This window comes from Lactuca saligna, chromosome 1 (genome assembly GCF_052625555.1).
Source record: "Lactuca saligna cultivar CGN05327 chromosome 1, ASM5262555v1, whole genome shotgun sequence".
NCBI lineage: Eukaryota > Viridiplantae > Streptophyta > Magnoliopsida > Asterales > Asteraceae > Lactuca > Lactuca saligna.
The window spans coordinates 157,349,261-157,370,176 of record NC_136417.1 but is presented as its reverse complement, the minus strand read 5'-3'; the positions used below and the strand labels follow the sequence as shown (position 1 = coordinate 157,370,176).

Here is a 20,916-nt window from a genome sequence, read left to right as displayed (position 1 = left end):
CTCGTTTGCTTTCGGACGCGAGGCGTGGGACCCACGTGATGGATCGGCTCGGTTCGGGAAACAAGAAAACAATCAACATTGAACCGGAGGCCGCCCGAGCATGGATATAGCAAGAAAGAAAAAAAACGCACCTAAAACATAAAAAAACGCAGACGGGCAACGAAAAAGGGGGTGCAACACGAGGACTTCCCGGGGGGTCACCCATCCTAGTACTACTCTCGCCCAAGCACGCTTAACTGCGGAGTTCTGATGGGATCCGGTGCATTAGTGCTGGTATGATCGCACCCGAAATACTATCCATGCTTATTGTTTTTATGTCTTACAAGACGCAGAACCTCGTTTGCTTTCGGACGCGAGGCGTGGGACCCACGTGATGGATCGGCTCGGTTCGGGAAACAAGAAAACAATCAACATTGAACCGGAGGCCGCCCGAGCATGGATATAGCAAGAAAGAAAAAAAAAACGCACCTAAAACATAAAAAAACGCAGACAGGCAACGAAAAAGGGGGTGCAACACGAGGACTTCCCGGGGGGTCACCCATCCTAGTACTACTCTCGCCCAAGCACGCTTAACTGCGGAGTTCTGATGGGATCCGGTGCATTAGTGCTGGTATGATCGCACCCCAAATACTATCCATGCTTATTTTTTTTATGTCTTACAAGACGCAGAACCTCGTTTGCTTTCGGACGCGAGGCGTGGGACCCACGTGATGGATCGGCTCGGTTCGGGAAACAAGAAAACAATCAACATTGAACCGGAGGCCGCCCGAGCATGGATATAGCAAGAAAGAAAAAAAACGCACCTAAAACATAAAAAAATGCAGACGGGCAACGAAAAAGGGGGTGCAACACGAGGACTTCCCAGGGGGTCACCCATCCTAGTACTACTCTCGCCCAAGCACGCTTAACTGCGGAGTTCTGATGGGATCCGGTGCATTAGTGCTGGTATGATCGCACCCGAAATACTATCCATGCTTATTGTTTTTATGTCTTACAAGACGCAGAACCTCGTTTGCTTTCGGACGCGAGGCGTGGGACCCACGTGATGGATCGGCTCGGTTCGGGAAACAAGAAAACAATCAACATTGAACCGGAGGCCGCCCGAGCATTGATATACCAAGAAAGAAAAAAAAAACGCACCTAAAACATAAAAAAAACGCAGACGGGCAACGAAAAAGGGGGTGCAACACGAGGACTTCCCGGGGGGTCACCCATCCTAGTACTACTCACGCCCAAGCACGCTTAACTGCGGAGTTCTGATGGGATCCGGTGCATTAGTGCTGGTATGATCGCACCCGAAATACTATCCATGCTTATTGTTTTTATGTCTTACAAGACGCAGAACCTCGTTTGCTTTCGGACGCGAGGCGTGGGACCCACGTGATGGATCGGCTCGGTTCGGGAAACAAGAAAACAATCAACATTGAACCGGAGGCCGCCCGAGCATGGATATAGCAAGAAAGAAAAAAAAACGCACCTAAAACATAAAAAAAACGCAGACGGGCAAAGAAAAAGGGGGTGCAACACGAGGACTTCCCGGGGGGTCACCCATCCTAGTACTACTCTCGCCCAAGCACGCTTAACTGCGGAGTTCTGATGGGATCCGGTGCATTAGTGCTGGTATGATCTCACCCGAAATACTATCCATGCTTATTGTTTTTATGTCTTACAAGACGCAGAACCTCGTTTGCTTTCGGACGCGAGGCGTGGGACCCACGTGATGGATCGGCTCGGTTCGGGAAACAAGAAAACAATCAACATTGAACCGGAGGCCGCCCGAGCATGGATATAGCAAGAAAGAAAAAAAAAACGCACCTAAAACATAAAAAAAACGCAGACGGGCAAAGAAAAAGGGGGTGCAACACGAGGACTTCCCGGGGGGTCACCCATCCTAGTACTACTCTCGCCCAAGCACGCTTAACGGCGGAGTTCTGATGGGATCCGGTGCATTAGTGCTGGTATGATCGCACCCGAAATACTATCCATGCTTATTGTTTTTATGTCTTACAAGACGCAGAACCTCGTTTGCTTTCGGACGCGAGGCGTGGGACCCACGTGATGGATCGGCTCGGTTCGGGAAACAAGAAAACAATCAACATTGAACCGGAGGCCGCCCGAGCATGGATATAGCAAGAAAGAAAAAAAAACGCACCTAAAACATAAAAAAAACGCAGACGGGCAAAGAAAAAGGGGGTGCAACACGAGGACTTCCCGGGGGGTCACCCATCCTAGTACTACTCTCGCCCAAGCACGCTTAACTGCGGAGTTCTGATGGGATCCGGTGCATTAGTGCTGGTATGATCTCACCCGAAATACTATCCATGCTTATTGTTTTTATGTCTTACAAGACGCAGAACCTCGTTTGCTTTCGGACGCGAGGCGTGGGACCCACGTGATGGATCGGCTCGGTTCGGGAAACAAGAAAACAATCAACATTGAACCGGAGGCCGCCCGAGCATGGATATAGCAAGAAAGAAAAAAAACGCACCTAAAACATAAAAAAAAACGCAGACGGGCAACGAAAAAGGGGGTGCAACACGAGGACTTCCCAAGGGGTCACCAATCCTAGTACTACTCTCGCCCAAGCACGCTTAACTGCGGAGTTCTGATGGGATCCGGTGCATTAGTGCTGGTATGATCGCACCCGAAATACTATCCATGCTTATTGTTTTTATGTCTTACAAGACGCAGAACCTCGTTTGCTTTCGGACGCGAGGCGTGGGACCCACGTGATGGATCGGCTCGGTTCGGGAAACAAGAAAACAATCAACATTGAACCGGAGGCCGCCCGAGCATGGATATAGCAAGAAAGAAAAAAAAAACGCACCTAAAACATAAAAAAAACGCAGACGTGCAACGAAAAAGGGGGTGCAACACGAGGACTTCCCAGGGGGTCACCCATCCTAGAACTACTCTCGCCCAAGCACGCTTAACTGCGGAGTTCTGATGGGATCCGGTGCATTAGTGCTGGTATGATCGCACCCGAAATACTATCCATGCTTATTGTTTTTATGTCTTACAAGACGCAGAACCTCGTTTGCTTTCGGACGCGAGGCGTGGGACCCACGTGATGGATCGGCTCGGTTCGGGAAACAAGAAAACAATCAACATTGAACCGGAGGCCGCCCGAGCATGGATATAGCAAGAAAGAAAAAAAACGCACCTAAAACATAAAAAAAAACGCAGACGGGCAACGAAAAAGGGGGTGCAACACGAGGACTTCCCAGGGGGTCACCAATCCTAGTACTACTCTCGCCCAAGCACGCTTAACTGCGGAGTTCTGATGGGATCCGGTGCATTAGTGCTGGTATGATCGCACCCGAAATACTATCCATGCTTATTGTTTTTATGTCTTACAAGACGCAGAACCTCGTTTGCTTTCGGACGCGAGGCGTGGGACCCACGTGATGGATCGGCTCGGTTCGGGAAACAAGAAAACAATCAACATTGAACCGGAGGCCGCCCGAGCATGGATATAGCAAGAAAGAAAAAAAAACGTACCTAAAACATAAAAAAAACGCAGACGGGCAACGAAAAAGGGGTGCAACACGAGGACTTCCCAGGGGGTCACCCATCCTAGTACTACTCTCGCCCAAGCACGCTTAACTGCGGAGTTCTGATGGGATCCGGTGCATTAGTGCTGGTATGATCGCACCCGAAATACTATCCATGCTTATTGTTTTTATGTCTTACAAGACGCAGAACCTCGTTTGCTTTCGGACGCGAGGCGTGGGACCCACGTGATGGATCGGCTCGGTTCGGGAAACAAGAAAACAATCAACATTGAACCGGAGGCCGCCCGAGCATGGATATAGCAAGAAAGAAAAAAAAAACGCACCTAAAACATAAAAAAAACGCAGACGGGCAACGAAAAAGGGGGTGCAACACGAGGACTTCCCAGGGGGTCACCCATCCTAGAACTACTCTCGCCCAAGCACGCTTAACTGTGGAGTTCTGATGGGATCCGGTGCATTAGTGCTGGTATGATCGCACCCGAAATACTATCCATGCTTATTATTTTTATGTCTTACAAGACGCAGAACCTCGTTTGCTTTCGGACGCGAGGCGTGGGACCCACGTGATGGATCGGCTCGGTTCGGGAAACAAGAAAACAATCAACATTGAACCGGAGGCCGCCCGAGCATGGATATAGCAAGAAAGAAAAAAAAAACGCACCTAAAACATAAAAAAACGCAGACGGGCAACGAAAAAGGGGGTGCAACACGAGGACTTCCCAGGGGGTCACCCATCCTAGAACTACTCTCGCCCAAGCACGCTTAACTGCGGAGTTCTGATGGGATCCGGTGCATTAGTGCTGGTATGATCGCACCCGAAATACTATCCATGCTTATTGTTTTTATGTCTTACAAGACGCAGAACCTCGTTTGCTTTCGGACGCGAGGCGTGGGACCCACGTGATGGATCGGCTCGGTTCGGGAAACAAGAAAACAATCAACATTGAACCGGATGCCGCCCGAGCATGGATATAGCAAGAAAGAAAAAAAAAACGCACCTAAAACATAAAAAAAACGCAGACGGGCAACGAAAAAGGGGGTGCAACACGAGGACTTCCCAGGGGGTCACCCATCCTAGTACTACTCTCGCCCAAGAACGCTTAACTGCGGAGTTCTGATGGGATCCGGTGCATTAGTGCTGGTATGATCGCACCCGAAATACTATCCATGCTTATTGTTTTTATGTCTTACAAGACGCAGAACCTCGTTTGCTTTCGGACGCGAGGCGTGGGACCCACGTGATGGATCGGCTCGGTTCGGGAAACAAGAAAACAATCAACATTGAACCGGAGGCCGCCCGAGCATGGATATAGCAAGAAAGAAAAAAAACGCACCTAAAACATAAAAAAAACGCAGACGGGCAACGAAAAAGGGGGTGCAACACGAGGACTTCCCAGGGGGTCACCCATCCTAGTACTACTCTCGCCCAAGCACGCTTAACTGCGGAGTTCTGATGGGATCCGGTGCATTAGTGCTGGTATGATCGCACCCGAAATACTATCCATGCTTATTGTTTTTATGTCTTACAAGACGCAAAACCTCGTTTGCTTTCGGACGCGAGGCGTGGGACCCACGTGATGGATCGGCTCGGTTCGGGAAACAAGAAAACAATCAACATTGAACCGGAGGCCGCCCGAGCATGGATATAGCAAGAAAGAAAAAAAAAACGCACCTAAAACATAAAAAAAACGCAGACGGGCAACGAAAAAGGGGGTGCAACACGACGACTTCCCAGGGGGTCACCCATCCTAGAACTACTCTCGCCCAAGCACGCTTAACTGCGGAGTTCTGATGGGATCCGGTGCATTAGTGCTGGTATGATCGCACACGAAATACTATCCATGCTTATTATTTTTATGTCTTAAAAGACGCAGAACCTCGTTTGCTTTCGGACGCGAGGCGTGGGACCCACGTGATGGATCGGCTCGGTTCGGGAAACAAGAAAACAATCAACATTGAACCGGAGGCCGCCCGAGCATGGATATAGCAAGAAAGAAAAAAAAACGCACCTAAAACATAAAAAAAACGCAGACGGGCAACGAAAAAGGGGGTGCAACACGAGGACTTCCCAGGGGGTCACCCATCCTAGAACTACTCTCGCCCAAGCACGCTTAACTGCGGAGTTCTGATGGGATCCGGTGCATTAGTGCTGGTATGATCGCACCCGAAATACTATCCATGCTTATTGTTTTTATGTCTTACAAGACGCAGAACCTCGTTTGCTTTCGGACGCGAGGCGTGGGACCCACGTGATGGATCGGCTCGGTTCGGGAAACAAGAAAACAATCAACATTGAACCGGATGCCGCCCGAGCATGGATATAGCAAGAAAGAAAAAAAAAACGCACCTAAAACATAAAAAAAACGCAGACGGGCAACGAAAAAGGGGGTGCAACACGAGGACTTCCCAGGGGGTCACCCATCCTAGTACTACTCTCGCCCAAGAACGCTTAACTGCGGAGTTCTGATGGGATCCGGTGCATTAGTGCTGGTATGATCGCACCCGAAATACTATCCATGCTTATTGTTTTTATGTCTTACAAGACGCAGAACCTCGTTTGCTTTCGGAGGCGAGGCGTGGGACCCACGTGATGGATCGGCTCGGTTCGGGAAACAAGAAAACAATCAACATTGAACCGGAGGCCGCCCGAGCATGGATATAGCAAGAAAGAAAAAAAACGCACCTAAAACATAAAAAAAACGCAGACGGGCAACGAAAAAGGGGGTGCAACACGAGGACTTCCCAGGGGGTCACCCATCCTAGTACTACTCTCGCCCAAGCACGCTTAACTGCGGAGTTCTGATGGGATCCGGTGCATTAGTGCTGGTATGATCGCACCCGAAATACTATCCATGCTTATTGTTTTTATGTCTTACAAGACGCAAAACCTCGTTTGCTTTCGGACGCGAGGCGTGGGACCCACGTGATGGATCGGCTCGGTTCGGGAAACAAGAAAACAATCAACATTGAACCGGAGGCCGCCCGAGCATGGATATAGCAAGAAAGAAAAAAAAAACGAACCTAAAACATAAAAAAAACGCAGACGGGCAACGAAAAAGGGGGTGCAACACGAGGACTTCCCAGGGGGTCACCCATCCTAGAACTACTCTCGCCCAAGCATGCTTAACTGCGGAGTTCTGATGGGATCCGGTGCATTAGTGCTGGTATGATCGCACCCGAAATACTATCCATGCTTATTGTTTTTATGTCTTACAAGACGCAGAACCTCGTTTGCTTTCGGACGCGAGGCGTGGGACCCACGTGATGGATCGGCTCGGTTCGGGAAACAAGAAAACAATCAACATTGAACCGGAGGCCGCCCGAGCATGGATATAGCAAGAAAGAAAAAAAAAACGCACCTAAAACATAAAAAAAACGCAGACGGGCAACGAAAAAGGGGGTGCAACACAAGGACTTCCCAGGGGGTCACCCATCCTAGAACTACTCTCGCCCAAGCACGCTTAACTGCGGAGTTCTGATGGGATCCGGTGCATTAGTGCTGGTATGATCGCACCCGAAATACTATCCATGCTTATTGTTTTTATGTCTTACAAGACGCAGAACCTCGTTTGCTTTCGGACGCGAGGCGTGGGACCCACGTGATGGATCGGCTCGGTTCGGGAAACAAGAAAACAATCAACATTGAACCGGAGGCCGCCCGAGCATGGATATAGCAAGAAAGAAAAAAAACGCACCTAAAACATAAAAAAAAACGCAGACGGGCAACGAAAAAGGGGGTGCAACACGAGGACTTCCCAGGGGGTCACCAATCCTAGTACTACTCTCGCCCAAGCACGCTTAACTGCGGAGTTCTGATGGGATCCGGTGCATTAGTGCTGGTATGATCGCACCCGAAATACTATCCATGCTTATTGTTTTTATGTCTTACAAGACGCAGAACCTCGTTTGCTTTCGGACGCGAGGCGTGGGACCCACGTGATGGATCGGCTCGGTTCGGGAAACAAGAAAACAATCAACATTGAACCGGAGGCCGCCCGAGCATGGATATAGCAAGAAAGAAAAAAAACGCACCTAAAACATAAAAAAAAACGCAGACGGGCAACGAAAAAGGGGGTGCAACACGAGGACTTCCCAGGGGGTCACCAATCCTAGTACTACTCTCGCCCAAGCACGCTTAACTGCGGAGTTCTGATGGGATCCGGTGCATTAGTGCTGGTATGATCGCACCCGAAATACTATCCATGCTTATTGTTTTTATGTCTTACAAGACGCAGAACCTCGTTTGCTTTCGGACGCGAGGCGTGGGACCCACGTGATGGATCGGCTCGGTTCGGGAAACAAGAAAACAATCAACATTGAACCGGATGCCGCCCGAGCATGGATATAGCAAGAAAGAAAAAAAAAACGCACCTAAAACATAAAAAAACGCAGACGGGCAACGAAAAAGGGGGTGCAACACGAGGACTTCCCGGGGGGTCACCCATCCTAGTACTACTCTCGCCCAAGCACGCTTAACTGCGGAGTTCTGATGGGATCCGGTGCATTAGTGCTGGTATGATCGCACCCGAAATACTATCCATGCTTATTGTTTTTATGTCTTACAAGACGCAGAACCTCGTTTGCTTTCGGACGCGAGGCGTGGGACCCACGTGATGGATCGGCTCGGTTCGGGAAACAAGAAAACAATCAACATTGAACCGGAGGCCGCCCGAGCATGGATATAGCAAGAAAGAAAAAAAACGCACCTAAAACATAAAAAAAAACGCAGACGGGCAACGAAAAAAGGGGTGCAACACGAGGACTTCCCAGGGGGTCACCAATCCTAGTACTACTCTCGCCCAAGCACGCTTAACTGCGGAGTTCTGATGGGATCCGGTGCATTAGTGCTGGTATGATCGCACCCGAAATACTATCCATGCTTATTGTTTTTATGTCTTACAAGACGCAGAACCTCGTTTGCTTTCGGACGCGAGGCGTGGGACCCACGTGATGGATCGGCTCGGTTCGGGAAACAAGAAAACAATCAACATTGAACCGGATGCCGCCCGAGCATGGATATAGCAAGAAAGAAAAAAAAAACGCACCTAAAACATAAAAAAAACGCAGACGGGCAACGAAAAAGGGGGTGCAACACGAGGACTTCCCAGGGGGTCACCAATCCTAGTACTACTCTCGCCCAAGCACGCTTAACTGCGGAGTTCTGATGGGATCCGGTGCATTAGTGCTGGTATGATCGCACCCGAAATACTATCCATGCTTATTGTTTTTATGTCTTACAAGACGCAGAACCTCGTTTGCTTTCGGACGCGAGGCGTGGGACCCACGTGATGGATCGGCTCGGTTCGGGAAACAAGAAAACAATCAACATTGAACCGGATGCCGCCCGAGCATGGATATAGCAAGAAAGAAAAAAAAAACGCACCTAAAACATAAAAAAACGCAGACGGGCAACGAAAAAGGGGGTGCAACACGAGGACTTCCCGGGGGGTCACCCATCCTAGTACTACTCTCGCCCAAGCACGCTTAACTGCGGAGTTCTGATGGGATCCGGTGCATTAGTGCTGGTATGATCGCACCCGAAATACTATCCATGCTTATTGTTTTTATGTCTTACAAGACGCAGAACCTCGTTTGCTTTCGGACGCGAGGCGTGGGACCCACGTGATGGATCGGCTCGGTTCGGGAAACAAGAAAACAATCAACATTGAACCGGAGGCCGCCCGAGCATGGATATAGCAAGAAAGAAAAAAAACGCACCTAAAACATAAAAAAAAACGCAGACGGGCAACGAAAAAAGGGGTGCAACACGAGGACTTCCCAGGGGGTCACCAATCCTAGTACTACTCTCGCCCAAGCACGCTTAACTGCGGAGTTCTGATGGGATCCGGTGCATTAGTGCTGGTATGATCGCACCCGAAATACTATCCATGCTTATTGTTTTTATGTCTTACAAGACGCAGAACCTCGTTTGCTTTCGGACGCGAGGCGTGGGACCCACGTGATGGATCGGCTCGGTTCGGGAAACAAGAAAACAATCAACATTGAACCGGATGCCGCCCGAGCATGGATATAGCAAGAAAGAAAAAAAAAACGCACCTAAAACATAAAAAAAACGCAGACGGGCAACGAAAAAGGGGGTGCAACACGAGGACTTCCCAGGGGGTCACCAATCCTAGTACTACTCTCGCCCAAGCACGCTTAACTGCGGAGTTCTGATGGGATCCGGTGCATTAGTGCTGGTATGATCGCACCCGAAATACTATCCATGCTTATTGTTTTTATGTCTTACAAGACGCAGAACCTCGTTTGCTTTCGGACGCGAGGCGTGGGACCCACGTGATGGATCGGCTCGGTTCGGGAAACAAGAAAACAATCAACATTGAACCGGATGCCGCCCGAGCATGGATATAGCAAGAAAGAAAAAAAAAACGCACCTAAAACATAAAAAAACGCAGACGGGCAACGAAAAAGGGGGTGCAACACGAGGACTTCCCGGGGGGTCACCCATCCTAGTACTACTCTCGCCCAAGCACGCTTAACTGCGGAGTTCTGATGGGATCCGGTGCATTAGTGCTGGTATGATCGCACCCGAAATACTATCCATGCTTATTGTTTTTATGTCTTACAAGACGCAGAACCTCGTTTGCTTTCGGACGCGAGGCGTGGGACCCACGTGATGGATCGGCTCGGTTCGGGAAACAAGAAAACAATCAACATTGAACCGGAGGCCGCCCGAGCATGGATATAGCAAGAAAGAAAAAAAACGCACCTAAAACATAAAAAAAAACGCAGACGGGCAACGAAAAAAGGGGTGCAACACGAGGACTTCCCAGGGGGTCACCAATCCTAGTACTACTCTCGCCCAAGCACGCTTAACTGCGGAGTTCTGATGGGATCCGGTGCATTAGTGCTGGTATGATCGCACCCGAAATACTATCCATGCTTATTGTTTTTATGTCTTACAAGACGCAGAACCTCGTTTGCTTTCGGACGCGAGGCGTGGGACCCACGTGATGGATCGGCTCGGTTCGGGAAACAAGAAAACAATCAACATTGAACCGGAGGCCGCCCGAGCATGGATATAGCAAGAAAGAAAAAAAAAAACGCACCTAAAACATAAAAAAAACGCAGACGGGCAACGAAAAAGGGGGTGCAACACGAGGACTTCCCAGGGGGTCACCCATCCTAGAACTACTCTCGCCCAAGCACGCTTAGCTGCGGAGTTCTGATGGGATCCGGTGCATTAGTGCTTGTATGATCGCACCCGAAATACTATCCATGCTTATTGTTTTTATGTCTTACAAGACGCAGAACCTCGTTTGCTTTCGGACGCGAGGCGTGGGACCCACGTGATGGATCGGCTCGGTTCGGGAAACAAGAAAACAATCAACATTGAACCGGAGGCCGCCCGAGCATGGATATAGCAAGAAAGAAAAAAAACGCACCTAAAACATAAAAAAAAACGCAGACGGGCAACGAAAAAGGGGGTGCAACACGAGGACTTCCCAGGGGGTCACCCATCCTAGTACTACTCTCGCCCAAGCACGCTTAACTGCGGAGTTCTGATGGGATCCGGTGCATTAGTGCTGGTATGATCGCACCCGAAATACTATCCATGCTTATTGTTTTTATGTCTTACAAGACGCAGAACCTCGTTTGCTTTCGGACGCGAGGCGTGGGACCCACGTGATGGATCGGCTCGGTTCGGGAAACAAGAAAACAATCAACATTGAACCGGAGGCCGCCCGAGCATGGATATAGCAAGAAAGAAAAAAAAAACGCACCTAAAACATAAAAAAAACGCAGACGGGCAACGAAAAAGGGGGTGCAACACGAGGACTTCCCAGGGGGTCACCCATCCTAGAACTACTCTCGCCCAAGCACGCTTAGCTGCGGAGTTCTGATGGGATCCGGTGCATTAGTGCTGGTATGATCGCACCCGAAATACTATCCATGCTTATTGTTTTTATGTCTTACAAGACGCAGAACCTCGTTTGCTTTCGGACGCGAGGCGTGGGACCCACGTGATGGATCGGCTCGGTTCGGGAAACAAGAAAACAATCAACATTGAACCGGAGGCCGCCCGAGCATGGATATAGCAAGAAAGAAAAAAAAAAACGCACCTAAAACATAAAAAAAACGCAGACGGGCAACGAAAAAGGGGGTGCAACACGAGGACTTCCCAGGGGGTCACCCATCCTAGAACTACTCTCGCCCAAGCACGCTTAACTGCGGAGTTCTGATGGGATCCGGTGCATTAGTGCTGGTATGATCGCACCCGAAATACTATCCATGCTTATTGTTTTTATGTCTTACAAGACGCAGAACCTCGTTTGCTTTCGGACGCGAGGCGTGGGACCCACGTGATGGATCGGCTCGGTTCGGGAAACAAGAAAACAATCAACATTGAACCGGATGCCGCCCGAGCATGGATATAGCAAGAAAGAAAAAAAAACGCACCTAAAACATAAAAAAAACGCAGACGGGCAACGAAAAAGGGGTGCAACACGAGGACTTCCCAGGGGGTCACCCATCCTAGTACTACTCTCGCCCAAGCACGCTTAGCTGCGGAGTTCTGATGGGATCCGGTGCATTAGTGCTGGTATGATCGCACCCGAAATACTATCCATGCTTATTGTTTTTATGTCTTACAAGACGCAGAACCTCGTTTGCTTTCGGACGCGAGGCGTGGGACCCACGTGATGGATCGGCTCGGTTCGGGAAACAAGAAAACAATCAACATTGAACCGGAGGCCGCCCGAGCATGGATATAGCAAGAAAGAAAAAAAAAACGCACCTAAAACATAAAAAAAACGCAGACGGGCAACGAAAAAGGGGGTGCAACACGAGGACTTCCCAGGGGGTCACCCATCCTAGAACTACTCTCGCCCAAGCACGTTTAACTGCGGAGTTCTGATGGGATCCGGTGCATTAGTGCTGGTATGATCGCACCCGAAATACTATCCATGCTTATTGTTTTTATGTCTTACAAGACGCAGAACCTCGTTTGCTTTCGGACGCGAGGCGTGGGACCCACGTGATGGATCGGCTCGGTTCGGGAAACAAGAAAACAATCAACATTGAACCGGAGGCCGCCCGAGCATGGATATAGCAAGAAAGAAAAAAAACGCACCTAAAACATAAAAAAAAACGCAGACGGGCAACGAAAAAGGGGGTGCAACACGAGGACTTCCCAGGGGGTCACCAATCCTAGTACTACTCTCGCCCAAGCACGCTTAACTGCGGAGTTCTGATGGGATCCGGTGCATTAGTGCTGGTATGATCGCACCCGAAATACTATCCATGCTTATTGTTTTTATGTCTTACAAGACGCAGAACCTCGTTTGCTTTCGGACGCGAGGCGTGGGACCCACGTGATGGATCGGCTCGGTTCGGGAAAGAAGAAAACAATCAACATTGAACCGGAGGCCGCCCGAGCATGGATATAGCAAGAAAGAAAAAAAACGCACCTAAAACATAAAAAAAAACGCAGACGGGCAACGAAAAAGGGGGTGCAACACGAGGACTTCCCAAGGGGTCACCAATCCTAGTACTACTCTCGCCCAAGCACGCTTAACTGCGGAGTTCTGATGGGATCCGGTGCATTAGTGCTGGTATGATCGCACCCGAAATACTATCCATGCTTATTGTTTTTATGTCTTACAAGACGCAGAACCTCGTTTGCTTTCGGACGCGAGGCGTGGGACCCACGTGATGGATCGGCTCGGTTCGGGAAACAAGAAAACAATCAACATTGAACCGGATGCCGCCCGAGCATGGATATAGCAAGAAAGAAAAAAAAACGCACCTAAAACATAAAAAAACGCAGACGGGCAACGAAAAAGGGGGTGCAACACGAGGACTTCCCGGGGGGTCACCCATCCTAGTACTACTCTCGCCCAAGCACGCTTAACTGCGGAGTTCTGATGGGATCCGGTGCATTAGTGCTGGTATGATCGCACCCGAAATACTATCCATGCTTATTGTTTTTATGTCTTACAAGACGCAGAACCTCGTTTGCTTTCGGACGCGAGGCGTGGGACCCACGTGATGGATCGGCTCGGTTCGGGAAACAAGAAAACAATCAACATTGAACCGGAGGCCGCCCGAGCATGGATATAGCAAGAAAGAAAAAAAACGCACCTAAAACATAAAAAAAAACGCAGACGGGCAACGAAAAAGGGGGTGCAACACGAGGACTTCCCAGGGGGTCACCAATCCTAGTACTACTCTCGCCCAAGCACGCTTAACTGCGGAGTTCTGATGGGATCCGGTGCATTAGTGCTGGTATGATCGCACCCGAAATACTATCCATGCTTATTGTTTTTATGTCTTACAAGACGCAGAACCTCGTTTGCTTTCGGACGCGAGGCGTGGGACCCACGTGATGGATCGGCTCGGTTCGGGAAACAAGAAAACAATCAACATTGAACCGGATGCCGCCCGAGCATGGATATAGCAAGAAAGAAAAAAAAACGCACCTAAAACATAAAAAAACGCAGACGGGCAACGAAAAAGGGGGTGCAACACGAGGACTTCCCGGGGGGTCACCCATCCTAGTACTACTCTCGCCCAAGCACGCTTAACTGCGGAGTTCTGATGGGATCCGGTGCATTAGTGCTGGTATGATCGCACCCGAAATACTATCCATGCTTATTGTTTTTATGTCTTACAAGACGCAGAACCTCGTTTGCTTTCGGACGCGAGGCGTGGGACCCACGTGATGGATCGGCTCGGTTCGGGAAACAAGAAAACAATCAACATTGAACCGGAGGCCGCCCGAGCATGGATATAGCAAGAAAGAAAAAAAACGCACCTAAAACATAAAAAAAAACGCAGACGGGCAACGAAAAAGGGGGTGCAACACGAGGACTTCCCAAGGGGTCACCAATCCTAGTACTACTCTCGCCCAAGCACGCTTAACTGCGGAGTTCTGATGGGATCCGGTGCATTAGTGCTGGTATGATCGCACCCGAAATACTATCCATGCTTATTGTTTTTATGTCTTACAAGACGCAGAACCTCGTTTGCTTTCGGACGCGAGGCGTGGGACCCACGTGATGGATCGGCTCGGTTCGGGAAACAAGAAAACAATCAACATTGAACCGGATGCCGCCCGAGCATGGATATAGCAAGAAAGAAAAAAAAACGCACCTAAAACATAAAAAAACGCAGACGGGCAACGAAAAAGGGGGTGCAACACGAGGACTTCCCGGGGGGTCACCCATCCTAGTACTACTCTCGCCCAAGCACGCTTAACTGCGGAGTTCTGATGGGATCCGGTGCATTAGTGCTGGTATGATCGCACCCGAAATACTATCCATGCTTATTGTTTTTATGTCTTACAAGACGCAGAACCTCGTTTGCTTTCGGACGCGAGGCGTGGGACCCACGTGATGGATCGGCTCGGTTCGGGAAACAAGAAAACAATCAACATTGAACCGGAGGCCGCCCGAGCATGGATATAGCAAGAAAGAAAAAAAACGCACCTAAAACATAAAAAAAAACGCAGACGGGCAACGAAAAAGGGGGTGCAACACGAGGACTTCCCAGGGGGTCACCAATCCTAGTACTACTCTCGCCCAAGCACGCTTAACTGCGGAGTTCTGATGGGATCCGGTGCATTAGTGCTGGTATGATCGCACCCGAAATACTATCCATGCTTATTGTTTTTATGTCTTACAAGACGCAGAACCTCGTTTGCTTTCGGACGCGAGGCGTGGGACCCACGTGATGGATCGGCTCGGTTCGGGAAACAAGAAAACAATCAACATTGAACCGGATGCCGCCCGAGCATGGATATAGCAAGAAAGAAAAAAAAACGCACCTAAAACATAAAAAAACGCAGACGGGCAACGAAAAAGGGGGTGCAACACGAGGACTTCCCGGGGGGTCACCCATCCTAGTACTACTCTCGCCCAAGCACGCTTAACTGCGGAGTTCTGATGGGATCCGGTGCATTAGTGCTGGTATGATCGCACCCGAAATACTATCCATGCTTATTGTTTTTATGTCTTACAAGACGCAGAACCTCGTTTGCTTTCGGACGCGAGGCGTGGGACCCACGTGATGGATCGGCTCGGTTCGGGAAACAAGAAAACAATCAACATTGAACCGGAGGCCGCCCGAGCATGGATATAGCAATAAAGAAAAAAAACGCACCTAAAACATAAAAAAAAACGCAGACGGGCAACGAAAAAGGGGGTGCAACACGAGGACTTCCCAGGGGGTCACCAATCCTAGTACTACTCTCGCCCAAGCACGCTTAACTGCGGAGTTCTGATGGGATCCGGTGCATTAGTGCTGGTATGATCGCACCCGAAATACTATCCATGCTTATTGTTTTTATGTCTTACAAGACGCAGAACCTCGTTTGCTTTCGGACGCGAGGCGTGGGACCCACGTGATGGATCGGCTCGGTTCGGGAAACAAGAAAACAATCAACATTGAACCGGATGCCGCCCGAGCATGGATATAGCAAGAAAGAAAAAAAAAACGCACCTAAAACATAAAAAAAACGCAGACGGGCAACGAAAAAGGGGGTGCAACACGAGGACTTCCCAGGGGGTCACCCATCCTAGTACTACTCTCGCCCAAGAACGCTTAACTGCGGAGTTCTGATGAGATCCGGTGCATTAGTGCTGGTATGATCGCACCCGAAATACTATCCATGCTTATTGTTTTTATGTCTTACAAGACGCAGAACCTCGTTTGCTTTCGGACGCGAGGCGTGGGACCCACGTGATGGATCGGCTCGGTTCGGGAAACAAGAAAACAATCAACATTGAACCGGATGCCGCCCGAGCATGGATATAGCAAGAAAGAAAAAAAAAACGCACCTAAAACATAAAAAAAACGCAGACGGGCAACGAAAAAGGGGGTGCAACACGAGGACTTCCCAGGGGGTCACCCATCCTAGTACTACTCTCGCCCAAGAACGCTTAACTGCGGAGTTCTGATGGGATCCGGTGCATTAGTGCTGGTATGATCGCACCCGAAATACTATCCATGCTTATTGTTTTTATGTCTTACAAGACGCAGAACCTCGTTTGCTTTCGGACGCGAGGCGTGGGACCCACGTGATGGATCGGCTCGGTTCGGGAAACAAGAAAACAATCAACATTGAACCGGAGGCCGCCCGAGCATGGATATAGCAAGAAAGAAAAAAAACGCACCTAAAACATAAAAAAAAACGCAGACGGGCAACGAAAAAGGGGGTGCAACACGAGGACTTCCAAGGGGGTCACCAATCCTAGTACTACTCTCGCCCAAGCACGCTTAACTGCGGAGTTCTGATGGGATCCGGTGCATTAGTGCTGGTATGATCGCACCCGAAATACTATCCATGCTTATTGTTTTTATGTCTTACAAGACGCAGAACCTCGTTTGCTTTCGGACGCGAGGCGTGGGACCCACGTGATGGATCGGCTCGGTTCGGGAAACAAGAAAACAATCAACATTGAACCGGATGCCGCCCGAGCATGGATATAGCAAGAAAGAAAAAAAAAACGCACCTAAAACATAAAAAAAACGCAGACGGGCAACGAAAAAGGGGGTGCAACACGAGGACTTCCCAGGGGGTCACCCATCCTAGTACTACTCTCGCCCAAGAACGCTTAACTGCGGAGTTCTGATGGGATCCGGTGCATTAGTGCTGGTATGATCGCACCCGAAATACTATCCATGCTTATTGTTTTTATGTCTTACAAGACGCAGAACCTCGTTTGCTTTCGGACGCGAGGCGTGGGACCCACGTGATGGATCGGCTCGGTTCGGGAAACAAGAAAACAATCAACATTGAACCGGAGGCCGCCCGAGCATGGATATAGCAAGAAAGAAAAAAAACGCACCTAAAACATAAAAAAAACGCAGACGGGCAACGAAAAAGGGGGTGCAACACGAGGACTTCCCAGGGGGTCACCCATCCTAGTACTACTCTCGCCCAAGCACGCTTAACTGCGGAGTTCTGATGGGATCCGGTGCATTAGTGCTGGTATGATCGCACCCGAAATACTATCCATGCTTATTGTTTTTATGTCTTACAAGACGCAGAACCTCGTTTGCTTTCGGACGCGAGGCGTGGGACCCACGTGATGGATCGGCTCGGTTCGGGAAACAAGAAAACAATCAACATTGAACCGGAGGCCGCCCGAGCATGGATATAGCAAGAAAGAAAAAAAAACGCACCTAAAACATAAAAAAAACGCAGACGGGCAACGAAAAAGGGGGAGCAACACGAGGACTTCCCAGGGGGTCACCCATCCTAGTACTACTCTCGCCCAAGCACGCTTAACTGCGGAGTTCTGATGGGATCCGGTGCATTAGTGCTGGTATGATCGCACCCGAAATACTATCCATGCTTATTGTTTTTATGTCTTACAAGACGCAGAACCTCGTTTGCTTTCGGACGCGAGGCGTGGGACCCACGTGATGGATCGGCTCGGTTCGGGAAACAAGAAAACAATCAACATTGAACCGGAGGCCGCCCGAGCATGGATATAGCAAGAAAGAAAAAAAAAACGCACCTAAAACATAAAAAAAACGCAGACGGGCAACGAAAAAGGGGGTGCAACACGAGGACTTCCCAGGGGGTCACCCATCCTAGTACTACTCTCACCCAAGCACGCTTAACTGCGGAGTTCTGATGGGATCCGATGCATTGGTGCTGGTATGATCGCACCCGAAATACTATCCATGCTTATTGTTTTTATGTCTTACAAGACGCAGAACCTCGTTTGCTTTCGGACGCGAGGCGTGGGACCCACGTGATGGATCGGCTCGGTTCGGGAAACAAGAAAACAATCAACATTGAACCGGAGGCCGCCCGAGCATTGATATAGCAAGAAAGAAAAAAAAAACGCACCTAAAACATAAAAAAAACGCAGACGGGCAACGAAAAAGGGGGTGCAACACGAGGACTTCCCAGGGGGTCACCCATCCTAGTACTACTCTCGCCCAAGCACGCTTAACTGCGGAGTTCTGATGGGATCCGGTGCATTAGTGCTGGTATGATCGCACCCGAAATACTATCCATGCTTATTGTTTTTATGTCTTACAAGACGCAGAACCTCGTTTGCTTTCGGACGCGAGGCGTGGGACCCACATGATGGATCGGCTCGGTTCGGGAAACAAGAAAACAATCAACATTGAACCGGAGGCCGCCCGAGCATGGATATAGCAAGAAAGAAAAAAAAAACGCACCTAAAACATAAAAAAAACGCAGACGGGCAACGAAAAAGGGGTGCAACACGAGGACTTCCCAGGGGGTCACCCATCCTAGTACTACTCTCGCCCAAGCACGCTTAACTGCGGAGTTCTGATGGGATCCGGTGCATAAGTGCTGGTATGATCGCACCCGAAATACTATCCATGCTTATTGTTTTTATGTCTTACAAGACGCAGAACCTCGTTTGCTTTCGGACGCGAGGCGTGGGACCCACGTGATGGATCGGCTCGGTTCGGGAAACAAGAAAACAATCAACATTGAACCGGAGGCCGCCCGAGCATGGATATAGCAAGAAAGAAAAAAAAAAACGCACCTAAAACATAAAAAAACGCAGACGGGCAACGAAAAAGGGGGTGCAACACGAGGACTTCCCAGGGGGTCACCCATCCTAGTACTACTCTCGCCCAAGCACGCTTAACTGCGGAGTTCTGATGGGATCCGGTGCATTAGTGCTGGTATGATCGCACCCGAAATACTATCCATGCTTATTGTTTTTATGTCTTACAAGACGCAGAACCTCGTTTGCTTTCGGACGCGAGGCGTGGGACTCACGTGATGGATCGGCTCGGTTCGGGAAACAAGAAAACAATCAACATTGAACCGGAGGCCGCCCGAGCATGGATATAGCAAGAAAGAAAAAAAAACGCACCTAAAACATAAAAAAAACGCAGACGGGCAACGAAAAAGGGGGTGCAACACGAGGACTTCCCACGGGGTCACCCTTCCTAGTACTACTCTCACCCAAGCACGCTTAACTGCGGAGTTCTGTTGGGATCCGGTGCATTAGTGCTGGTATGATCGCACCCGAAATACTATCCATGCTTATTGTTTTTATGTCTTACAAGACGCAGAACCTCGTTTGCTTTCGGACGCGAGGCGTGGGACCCACGTGATGGATCGGCTCGGTTCGGGAAACAAGAAAACAATCAACATTGAACCGGAGGCCGCCCGAGCATGGATATAGCAAGAAAGAAAAAAAAACGCACCTAAAACATAAAAAAACGCAGACGGGCAACGAAAAAGGGGGTGCAACATGAGGAATTCCCGGGGGGTCACCCATCCTAGTACTACTCTCGCCCAAGCACGCTTAACTGCGGAGTTCTGATGGGATCCGGTGCATTAGTGCTGGTATGATCGCACCCGAAATACTATCCATGCTTATTGTTTTTATGTCTTACAAGACGCAGAACCTCGTTTGCTTTCGGACGCGAGGCGTGGGACCCACGTGATGGATCGGCTCGGTTCGGGAAACAAGAAAAAACAATCAACATTGAACCGGAGGCCGCCCGAGCATGGATATGGCAAGAAAGAAAAAAAAAACGCACCTAAAACATAAAAAAAACGCAGACGGGCAACGAAAAAGGGGGTGCAACACGAGGACTTCCCAGGGGGTCACCCATCCTAGTACTACTCTCGCCCAAGCACGCTTAACTGCGGAGTTCTGATGGGATCCGGTGCATTAGTGCTGGTATGATCGCACCCGAAATACTATCCATGCTTATTGTTTTTATGTCTTACAAGACGCAGAACCTCGTTTGCTTTCGGACGCGAGGCGTGGGACCCACGTGATGGATCGGCTCGGTTCGGGAAACAAGAAAACAATCAACATTGAACCGGAGGCCGCCCGAGCATGGATATACCAAGAAAGAAAAAAAAAACGCACCTAAAACATAAAAAAACGCAGACGGGCAACGAAAAAGGGGGTGCAACACGAGGACTTCCCGGGGGGTCACCCATCCTAGTACTACTCTCGCCCAAGCACGCTTAACTGCGGAGTTCTGATGGGATCCGGTGCATTAGTGCTGGTATGATCGCACCCGAAATACTATCCATGCTTATTGTTTTTATGTCTTACAAGACGCAGAACCTCGTTTGCTTTCGGACGCGAGGCGTGGGACCCACGTGATGGATCGGCTCGGTTCGGGAAACAAGAAAACAATCAACATTGAACCGGAGGCCGCCCGAGCATGGATATAGCAAGAAAGAAAAAAAAACGCACCTAAAACATAAAAAAACGCAGACGGGCAACGAAAAAGGGGGTGCAACACGAGGACTTCCCAGGGGGTCACCCATCCTAGTACTACTCTCGCCCAAGCACGCTTAGCTGCGGAGTTCTGATGGGATCCGATGCATTGGTGCTGGTATGATCGCACCCGAAATACTATCCATGCTTATTGTTTTTATGTCTTACAAGACGCAGAACCTCGTTTGCTT

The 20,916-nt window shown here is 49.6% G+C and overlaps 62 non-coding genes across 62 annotated transcripts; all 62 read right to left on the bottom strand.

The window, feature by feature from the left end:
• Positions 1-168: 168 nt before the first annotated feature.
• Positions 169-287, bottom strand: LOC145024645 (5S ribosomal RNA). Its single transcript, XR_013672696.1, has one exon. It is a non-coding gene; the product is annotated as a 5S ribosomal RNA (ribosomal RNA).
• Positions 288-505: 218 nt separating this feature from the next.
• LOC145024634 (5S ribosomal RNA) lies at positions 506-624 on the bottom strand. The gene has a single exon (XR_013672685.1). It is a non-coding gene; the product is annotated as a 5S ribosomal RNA (ribosomal RNA).
• A 216-nt stretch (positions 625-840) lies between these two features.
• LOC145015172 (5S ribosomal RNA) lies at positions 841-959 on the bottom strand. Its single transcript, XR_013665774.1, has one exon. It is a non-coding gene; the product is annotated as a 5S ribosomal RNA (ribosomal RNA).
• Positions 960-1,178: 219 nt separating this feature from the next.
• Positions 1,179-1,297, bottom strand: LOC145025388 (5S ribosomal RNA). The gene has a single exon (XR_013673405.1). It is a non-coding gene; the product is annotated as a 5S ribosomal RNA (ribosomal RNA).
• Positions 1,298-1,515: 218 nt separating this feature from the next.
• On the bottom strand, positions 1,516-1,634 carry LOC145026681 (5S ribosomal RNA). The gene has a single exon (XR_013674640.1). It is a non-coding gene; the product is annotated as a 5S ribosomal RNA (ribosomal RNA).
• Positions 1,635-1,853: 219 nt separating this feature from the next.
• On the bottom strand, positions 1,854-1,972 carry LOC145026017 (5S ribosomal RNA). The gene has a single exon (XR_013674003.1). It is a non-coding gene; the product is annotated as a 5S ribosomal RNA (ribosomal RNA).
• A 218-nt stretch (positions 1,973-2,190) lies between these two features.
• On the bottom strand, positions 2,191-2,309 carry LOC145026680 (5S ribosomal RNA). Its single transcript, XR_013674639.1, has one exon. It is a non-coding gene; the product is annotated as a 5S ribosomal RNA (ribosomal RNA).
• Positions 2,310-2,527: 218 nt separating this feature from the next.
• Positions 2,528-2,646, bottom strand: LOC145026675 (5S ribosomal RNA). The gene has a single exon (XR_013674634.1). It is a non-coding gene; the product is annotated as a 5S ribosomal RNA (ribosomal RNA).
• Positions 2,647-2,865: 219 nt separating this feature from the next.
• LOC145026121 (5S ribosomal RNA) lies at positions 2,866-2,984 on the bottom strand. Its single transcript, XR_013674113.1, has one exon. It is a non-coding gene; the product is annotated as a 5S ribosomal RNA (ribosomal RNA).
• A 218-nt stretch (positions 2,985-3,202) lies between these two features.
• On the bottom strand, positions 3,203-3,321 carry LOC145026581 (5S ribosomal RNA). Its single transcript, XR_013674546.1, has one exon. It is a non-coding gene; the product is annotated as a 5S ribosomal RNA (ribosomal RNA).
• Positions 3,322-3,538: 217 nt separating this feature from the next.
• On the bottom strand, positions 3,539-3,657 carry LOC145015165 (5S ribosomal RNA). The gene has a single exon (XR_013665773.1). It is a non-coding gene; the product is annotated as a 5S ribosomal RNA (ribosomal RNA).
• A 219-nt stretch (positions 3,658-3,876) lies between these two features.
• On the bottom strand, positions 3,877-3,995 carry LOC145026759 (5S ribosomal RNA). Its single transcript, XR_013674713.1, has one exon. It is a non-coding gene; the product is annotated as a 5S ribosomal RNA (ribosomal RNA).
• A 218-nt stretch (positions 3,996-4,213) lies between these two features.
• On the bottom strand, positions 4,214-4,332 carry LOC145026120 (5S ribosomal RNA). Its single transcript, XR_013674112.1, has one exon. It is a non-coding gene; the product is annotated as a 5S ribosomal RNA (ribosomal RNA).
• Positions 4,333-4,551: 219 nt separating this feature from the next.
• Positions 4,552-4,670, bottom strand: LOC145025978 (5S ribosomal RNA). The gene has a single exon (XR_013673966.1). It is a non-coding gene; the product is annotated as a 5S ribosomal RNA (ribosomal RNA).
• Positions 4,671-4,887: 217 nt separating this feature from the next.
• LOC145015160 (5S ribosomal RNA) lies at positions 4,888-5,006 on the bottom strand. Its single transcript, XR_013665772.1, has one exon. It is a non-coding gene; the product is annotated as a 5S ribosomal RNA (ribosomal RNA).
• Positions 5,007-5,225: 219 nt separating this feature from the next.
• On the bottom strand, positions 5,226-5,344 carry LOC145027110 (5S ribosomal RNA). Its single transcript, XR_013675050.1, has one exon. It is a non-coding gene; the product is annotated as a 5S ribosomal RNA (ribosomal RNA).
• Positions 5,345-5,562: 218 nt separating this feature from the next.
• LOC145026119 (5S ribosomal RNA) lies at positions 5,563-5,681 on the bottom strand. The gene has a single exon (XR_013674111.1). It is a non-coding gene; the product is annotated as a 5S ribosomal RNA (ribosomal RNA).
• Positions 5,682-5,900: 219 nt separating this feature from the next.
• LOC145025976 (5S ribosomal RNA) lies at positions 5,901-6,019 on the bottom strand. Its single transcript, XR_013673965.1, has one exon. It is a non-coding gene; the product is annotated as a 5S ribosomal RNA (ribosomal RNA).
• A 217-nt stretch (positions 6,020-6,236) lies between these two features.
• On the bottom strand, positions 6,237-6,355 carry LOC145015154 (5S ribosomal RNA). The gene has a single exon (XR_013665771.1). It is a non-coding gene; the product is annotated as a 5S ribosomal RNA (ribosomal RNA).
• A 219-nt stretch (positions 6,356-6,574) lies between these two features.
• On the bottom strand, positions 6,575-6,693 carry LOC145026842 (5S ribosomal RNA). Its single transcript, XR_013674797.1, has one exon. It is a non-coding gene; the product is annotated as a 5S ribosomal RNA (ribosomal RNA).
• A 219-nt stretch (positions 6,694-6,912) lies between these two features.
• Positions 6,913-7,031, bottom strand: LOC145026590 (5S ribosomal RNA). Its single transcript, XR_013674554.1, has one exon. It is a non-coding gene; the product is annotated as a 5S ribosomal RNA (ribosomal RNA).
• A 218-nt stretch (positions 7,032-7,249) lies between these two features.
• Positions 7,250-7,368, bottom strand: LOC145026580 (5S ribosomal RNA). The gene has a single exon (XR_013674545.1). It is a non-coding gene; the product is annotated as a 5S ribosomal RNA (ribosomal RNA).
• A 218-nt stretch (positions 7,369-7,586) lies between these two features.
• Positions 7,587-7,705, bottom strand: LOC145026578 (5S ribosomal RNA). The gene has a single exon (XR_013674543.1). It is a non-coding gene; the product is annotated as a 5S ribosomal RNA (ribosomal RNA).
• Positions 7,706-7,923: 218 nt separating this feature from the next.
• Positions 7,924-8,042, bottom strand: LOC145024623 (5S ribosomal RNA). Its single transcript, XR_013672675.1, has one exon. It is a non-coding gene; the product is annotated as a 5S ribosomal RNA (ribosomal RNA).
• A 218-nt stretch (positions 8,043-8,260) lies between these two features.
• On the bottom strand, positions 8,261-8,379 carry LOC145026577 (5S ribosomal RNA). The gene has a single exon (XR_013674542.1). It is a non-coding gene; the product is annotated as a 5S ribosomal RNA (ribosomal RNA).
• Positions 8,380-8,598: 219 nt separating this feature from the next.
• LOC145026576 (5S ribosomal RNA) lies at positions 8,599-8,717 on the bottom strand. Its single transcript, XR_013674541.1, has one exon. It is a non-coding gene; the product is annotated as a 5S ribosomal RNA (ribosomal RNA).
• Positions 8,718-8,935: 218 nt separating this feature from the next.
• Positions 8,936-9,054, bottom strand: LOC145024612 (5S ribosomal RNA). Its single transcript, XR_013672664.1, has one exon. It is a non-coding gene; the product is annotated as a 5S ribosomal RNA (ribosomal RNA).
• Positions 9,055-9,272: 218 nt separating this feature from the next.
• Positions 9,273-9,391, bottom strand: LOC145026575 (5S ribosomal RNA). Its single transcript, XR_013674540.1, has one exon. It is a non-coding gene; the product is annotated as a 5S ribosomal RNA (ribosomal RNA).
• A 219-nt stretch (positions 9,392-9,610) lies between these two features.
• LOC145026574 (5S ribosomal RNA) lies at positions 9,611-9,729 on the bottom strand. Its single transcript, XR_013674539.1, has one exon. It is a non-coding gene; the product is annotated as a 5S ribosomal RNA (ribosomal RNA).
• Positions 9,730-9,947: 218 nt separating this feature from the next.
• On the bottom strand, positions 9,948-10,066 carry LOC145024601 (5S ribosomal RNA). Its single transcript, XR_013672653.1, has one exon. It is a non-coding gene; the product is annotated as a 5S ribosomal RNA (ribosomal RNA).
• Positions 10,067-10,284: 218 nt separating this feature from the next.
• On the bottom strand, positions 10,285-10,403 carry LOC145026572 (5S ribosomal RNA). The gene has a single exon (XR_013674537.1). It is a non-coding gene; the product is annotated as a 5S ribosomal RNA (ribosomal RNA).
• A 220-nt stretch (positions 10,404-10,623) lies between these two features.
• LOC145027109 (5S ribosomal RNA) lies at positions 10,624-10,742 on the bottom strand. Its single transcript, XR_013675049.1, has one exon. It is a non-coding gene; the product is annotated as a 5S ribosomal RNA (ribosomal RNA).
• A 218-nt stretch (positions 10,743-10,960) lies between these two features.
• Positions 10,961-11,079, bottom strand: LOC145015146 (5S ribosomal RNA). The gene has a single exon (XR_013665770.1). It is a non-coding gene; the product is annotated as a 5S ribosomal RNA (ribosomal RNA).
• A 219-nt stretch (positions 11,080-11,298) lies between these two features.
• LOC145026352 (5S ribosomal RNA) lies at positions 11,299-11,417 on the bottom strand. The gene has a single exon (XR_013674330.1). It is a non-coding gene; the product is annotated as a 5S ribosomal RNA (ribosomal RNA).
• Positions 11,418-11,637: 220 nt separating this feature from the next.
• LOC145026118 (5S ribosomal RNA) lies at positions 11,638-11,756 on the bottom strand. The gene has a single exon (XR_013674110.1). It is a non-coding gene; the product is annotated as a 5S ribosomal RNA (ribosomal RNA).
• Positions 11,757-11,973: 217 nt separating this feature from the next.
• LOC145022535 (5S ribosomal RNA) lies at positions 11,974-12,092 on the bottom strand. The gene has a single exon (XR_013670659.1). It is a non-coding gene; the product is annotated as a 5S ribosomal RNA (ribosomal RNA).
• A 219-nt stretch (positions 12,093-12,311) lies between these two features.
• Positions 12,312-12,430, bottom strand: LOC145026515 (5S ribosomal RNA). The gene has a single exon (XR_013674485.1). It is a non-coding gene; the product is annotated as a 5S ribosomal RNA (ribosomal RNA).
• A 218-nt stretch (positions 12,431-12,648) lies between these two features.
• Positions 12,649-12,767, bottom strand: LOC145026571 (5S ribosomal RNA). Its single transcript, XR_013674536.1, has one exon. It is a non-coding gene; the product is annotated as a 5S ribosomal RNA (ribosomal RNA).
• A 218-nt stretch (positions 12,768-12,985) lies between these two features.
• Positions 12,986-13,104, bottom strand: LOC145026674 (5S ribosomal RNA). The gene has a single exon (XR_013674633.1). It is a non-coding gene; the product is annotated as a 5S ribosomal RNA (ribosomal RNA).
• A 217-nt stretch (positions 13,105-13,321) lies between these two features.
• Positions 13,322-13,440, bottom strand: LOC145024590 (5S ribosomal RNA). Its single transcript, XR_013672642.1, has one exon. It is a non-coding gene; the product is annotated as a 5S ribosomal RNA (ribosomal RNA).
• Positions 13,441-13,658: 218 nt separating this feature from the next.
• On the bottom strand, positions 13,659-13,777 carry LOC145026570 (5S ribosomal RNA). The gene has a single exon (XR_013674535.1). It is a non-coding gene; the product is annotated as a 5S ribosomal RNA (ribosomal RNA).
• A 217-nt stretch (positions 13,778-13,994) lies between these two features.
• LOC145024579 (5S ribosomal RNA) lies at positions 13,995-14,113 on the bottom strand. Its single transcript, XR_013672632.1, has one exon. It is a non-coding gene; the product is annotated as a 5S ribosomal RNA (ribosomal RNA).
• A 218-nt stretch (positions 14,114-14,331) lies between these two features.
• On the bottom strand, positions 14,332-14,450 carry LOC145026672 (5S ribosomal RNA). Its single transcript, XR_013674632.1, has one exon. It is a non-coding gene; the product is annotated as a 5S ribosomal RNA (ribosomal RNA).
• A 217-nt stretch (positions 14,451-14,667) lies between these two features.
• On the bottom strand, positions 14,668-14,786 carry LOC145024568 (5S ribosomal RNA). Its single transcript, XR_013672621.1, has one exon. It is a non-coding gene; the product is annotated as a 5S ribosomal RNA (ribosomal RNA).
• Positions 14,787-15,004: 218 nt separating this feature from the next.
• LOC145026569 (5S ribosomal RNA) lies at positions 15,005-15,123 on the bottom strand. Its single transcript, XR_013674534.1, has one exon. It is a non-coding gene; the product is annotated as a 5S ribosomal RNA (ribosomal RNA).
• A 217-nt stretch (positions 15,124-15,340) lies between these two features.
• Positions 15,341-15,459, bottom strand: LOC145024557 (5S ribosomal RNA). The gene has a single exon (XR_013672611.1). It is a non-coding gene; the product is annotated as a 5S ribosomal RNA (ribosomal RNA).
• Positions 15,460-15,677: 218 nt separating this feature from the next.
• LOC145026568 (5S ribosomal RNA) lies at positions 15,678-15,796 on the bottom strand. The gene has a single exon (XR_013674533.1). It is a non-coding gene; the product is annotated as a 5S ribosomal RNA (ribosomal RNA).
• Positions 15,797-16,015: 219 nt separating this feature from the next.
• On the bottom strand, positions 16,016-16,134 carry LOC145026588 (5S ribosomal RNA). The gene has a single exon (XR_013674552.1). It is a non-coding gene; the product is annotated as a 5S ribosomal RNA (ribosomal RNA).
• Positions 16,135-16,353: 219 nt separating this feature from the next.
• Positions 16,354-16,472, bottom strand: LOC145025975 (5S ribosomal RNA). Its single transcript, XR_013673964.1, has one exon. It is a non-coding gene; the product is annotated as a 5S ribosomal RNA (ribosomal RNA).
• A 218-nt stretch (positions 16,473-16,690) lies between these two features.
• LOC145026908 (5S ribosomal RNA) lies at positions 16,691-16,809 on the bottom strand. The gene has a single exon (XR_013674859.1). It is a non-coding gene; the product is annotated as a 5S ribosomal RNA (ribosomal RNA).
• Positions 16,810-17,028: 219 nt separating this feature from the next.
• Positions 17,029-17,147, bottom strand: LOC145025974 (5S ribosomal RNA). The gene has a single exon (XR_013673963.1). It is a non-coding gene; the product is annotated as a 5S ribosomal RNA (ribosomal RNA).
• A 217-nt stretch (positions 17,148-17,364) lies between these two features.
• LOC145015139 (5S ribosomal RNA) lies at positions 17,365-17,483 on the bottom strand. Its single transcript, XR_013665766.1, has one exon. It is a non-coding gene; the product is annotated as a 5S ribosomal RNA (ribosomal RNA).
• A 218-nt stretch (positions 17,484-17,701) lies between these two features.
• Positions 17,702-17,820, bottom strand: LOC145025645 (5S ribosomal RNA). Its single transcript, XR_013673651.1, has one exon. It is a non-coding gene; the product is annotated as a 5S ribosomal RNA (ribosomal RNA).
• Positions 17,821-18,039: 219 nt separating this feature from the next.
• On the bottom strand, positions 18,040-18,158 carry LOC145026871 (5S ribosomal RNA). Its single transcript, XR_013674823.1, has one exon. It is a non-coding gene; the product is annotated as a 5S ribosomal RNA (ribosomal RNA).
• Positions 18,159-18,377: 219 nt separating this feature from the next.
• LOC145015133 (5S ribosomal RNA) lies at positions 18,378-18,496 on the bottom strand. The gene has a single exon (XR_013665760.1). It is a non-coding gene; the product is annotated as a 5S ribosomal RNA (ribosomal RNA).
• Positions 18,497-18,714: 218 nt separating this feature from the next.
• Positions 18,715-18,833, bottom strand: LOC145022646 (5S ribosomal RNA). Its single transcript, XR_013670768.1, has one exon. It is a non-coding gene; the product is annotated as a 5S ribosomal RNA (ribosomal RNA).
• A 219-nt stretch (positions 18,834-19,052) lies between these two features.
• Positions 19,053-19,171, bottom strand: LOC145015127 (5S ribosomal RNA). The gene has a single exon (XR_013665755.1). It is a non-coding gene; the product is annotated as a 5S ribosomal RNA (ribosomal RNA).
• A 218-nt stretch (positions 19,172-19,389) lies between these two features.
• On the bottom strand, positions 19,390-19,508 carry LOC145027063 (5S ribosomal RNA). The gene has a single exon (XR_013675005.1). It is a non-coding gene; the product is annotated as a 5S ribosomal RNA (ribosomal RNA).
• A 217-nt stretch (positions 19,509-19,725) lies between these two features.
• Positions 19,726-19,844, bottom strand: LOC145026652 (5S ribosomal RNA). The gene has a single exon (XR_013674613.1). It is a non-coding gene; the product is annotated as a 5S ribosomal RNA (ribosomal RNA).
• Positions 19,845-20,065: 221 nt separating this feature from the next.
• On the bottom strand, positions 20,066-20,184 carry LOC145015119 (5S ribosomal RNA). Its single transcript, XR_013665753.1, has one exon. It is a non-coding gene; the product is annotated as a 5S ribosomal RNA (ribosomal RNA).
• A 218-nt stretch (positions 20,185-20,402) lies between these two features.
• Positions 20,403-20,521, bottom strand: LOC145024546 (5S ribosomal RNA). Its single transcript, XR_013672600.1, has one exon. It is a non-coding gene; the product is annotated as a 5S ribosomal RNA (ribosomal RNA).
• Positions 20,522-20,738: 217 nt separating this feature from the next.
• Positions 20,739-20,857, bottom strand: LOC145026587 (5S ribosomal RNA). The gene has a single exon (XR_013674551.1). It is a non-coding gene; the product is annotated as a 5S ribosomal RNA (ribosomal RNA).
• Positions 20,858-20,916: the final 59 nt, after the last annotated feature.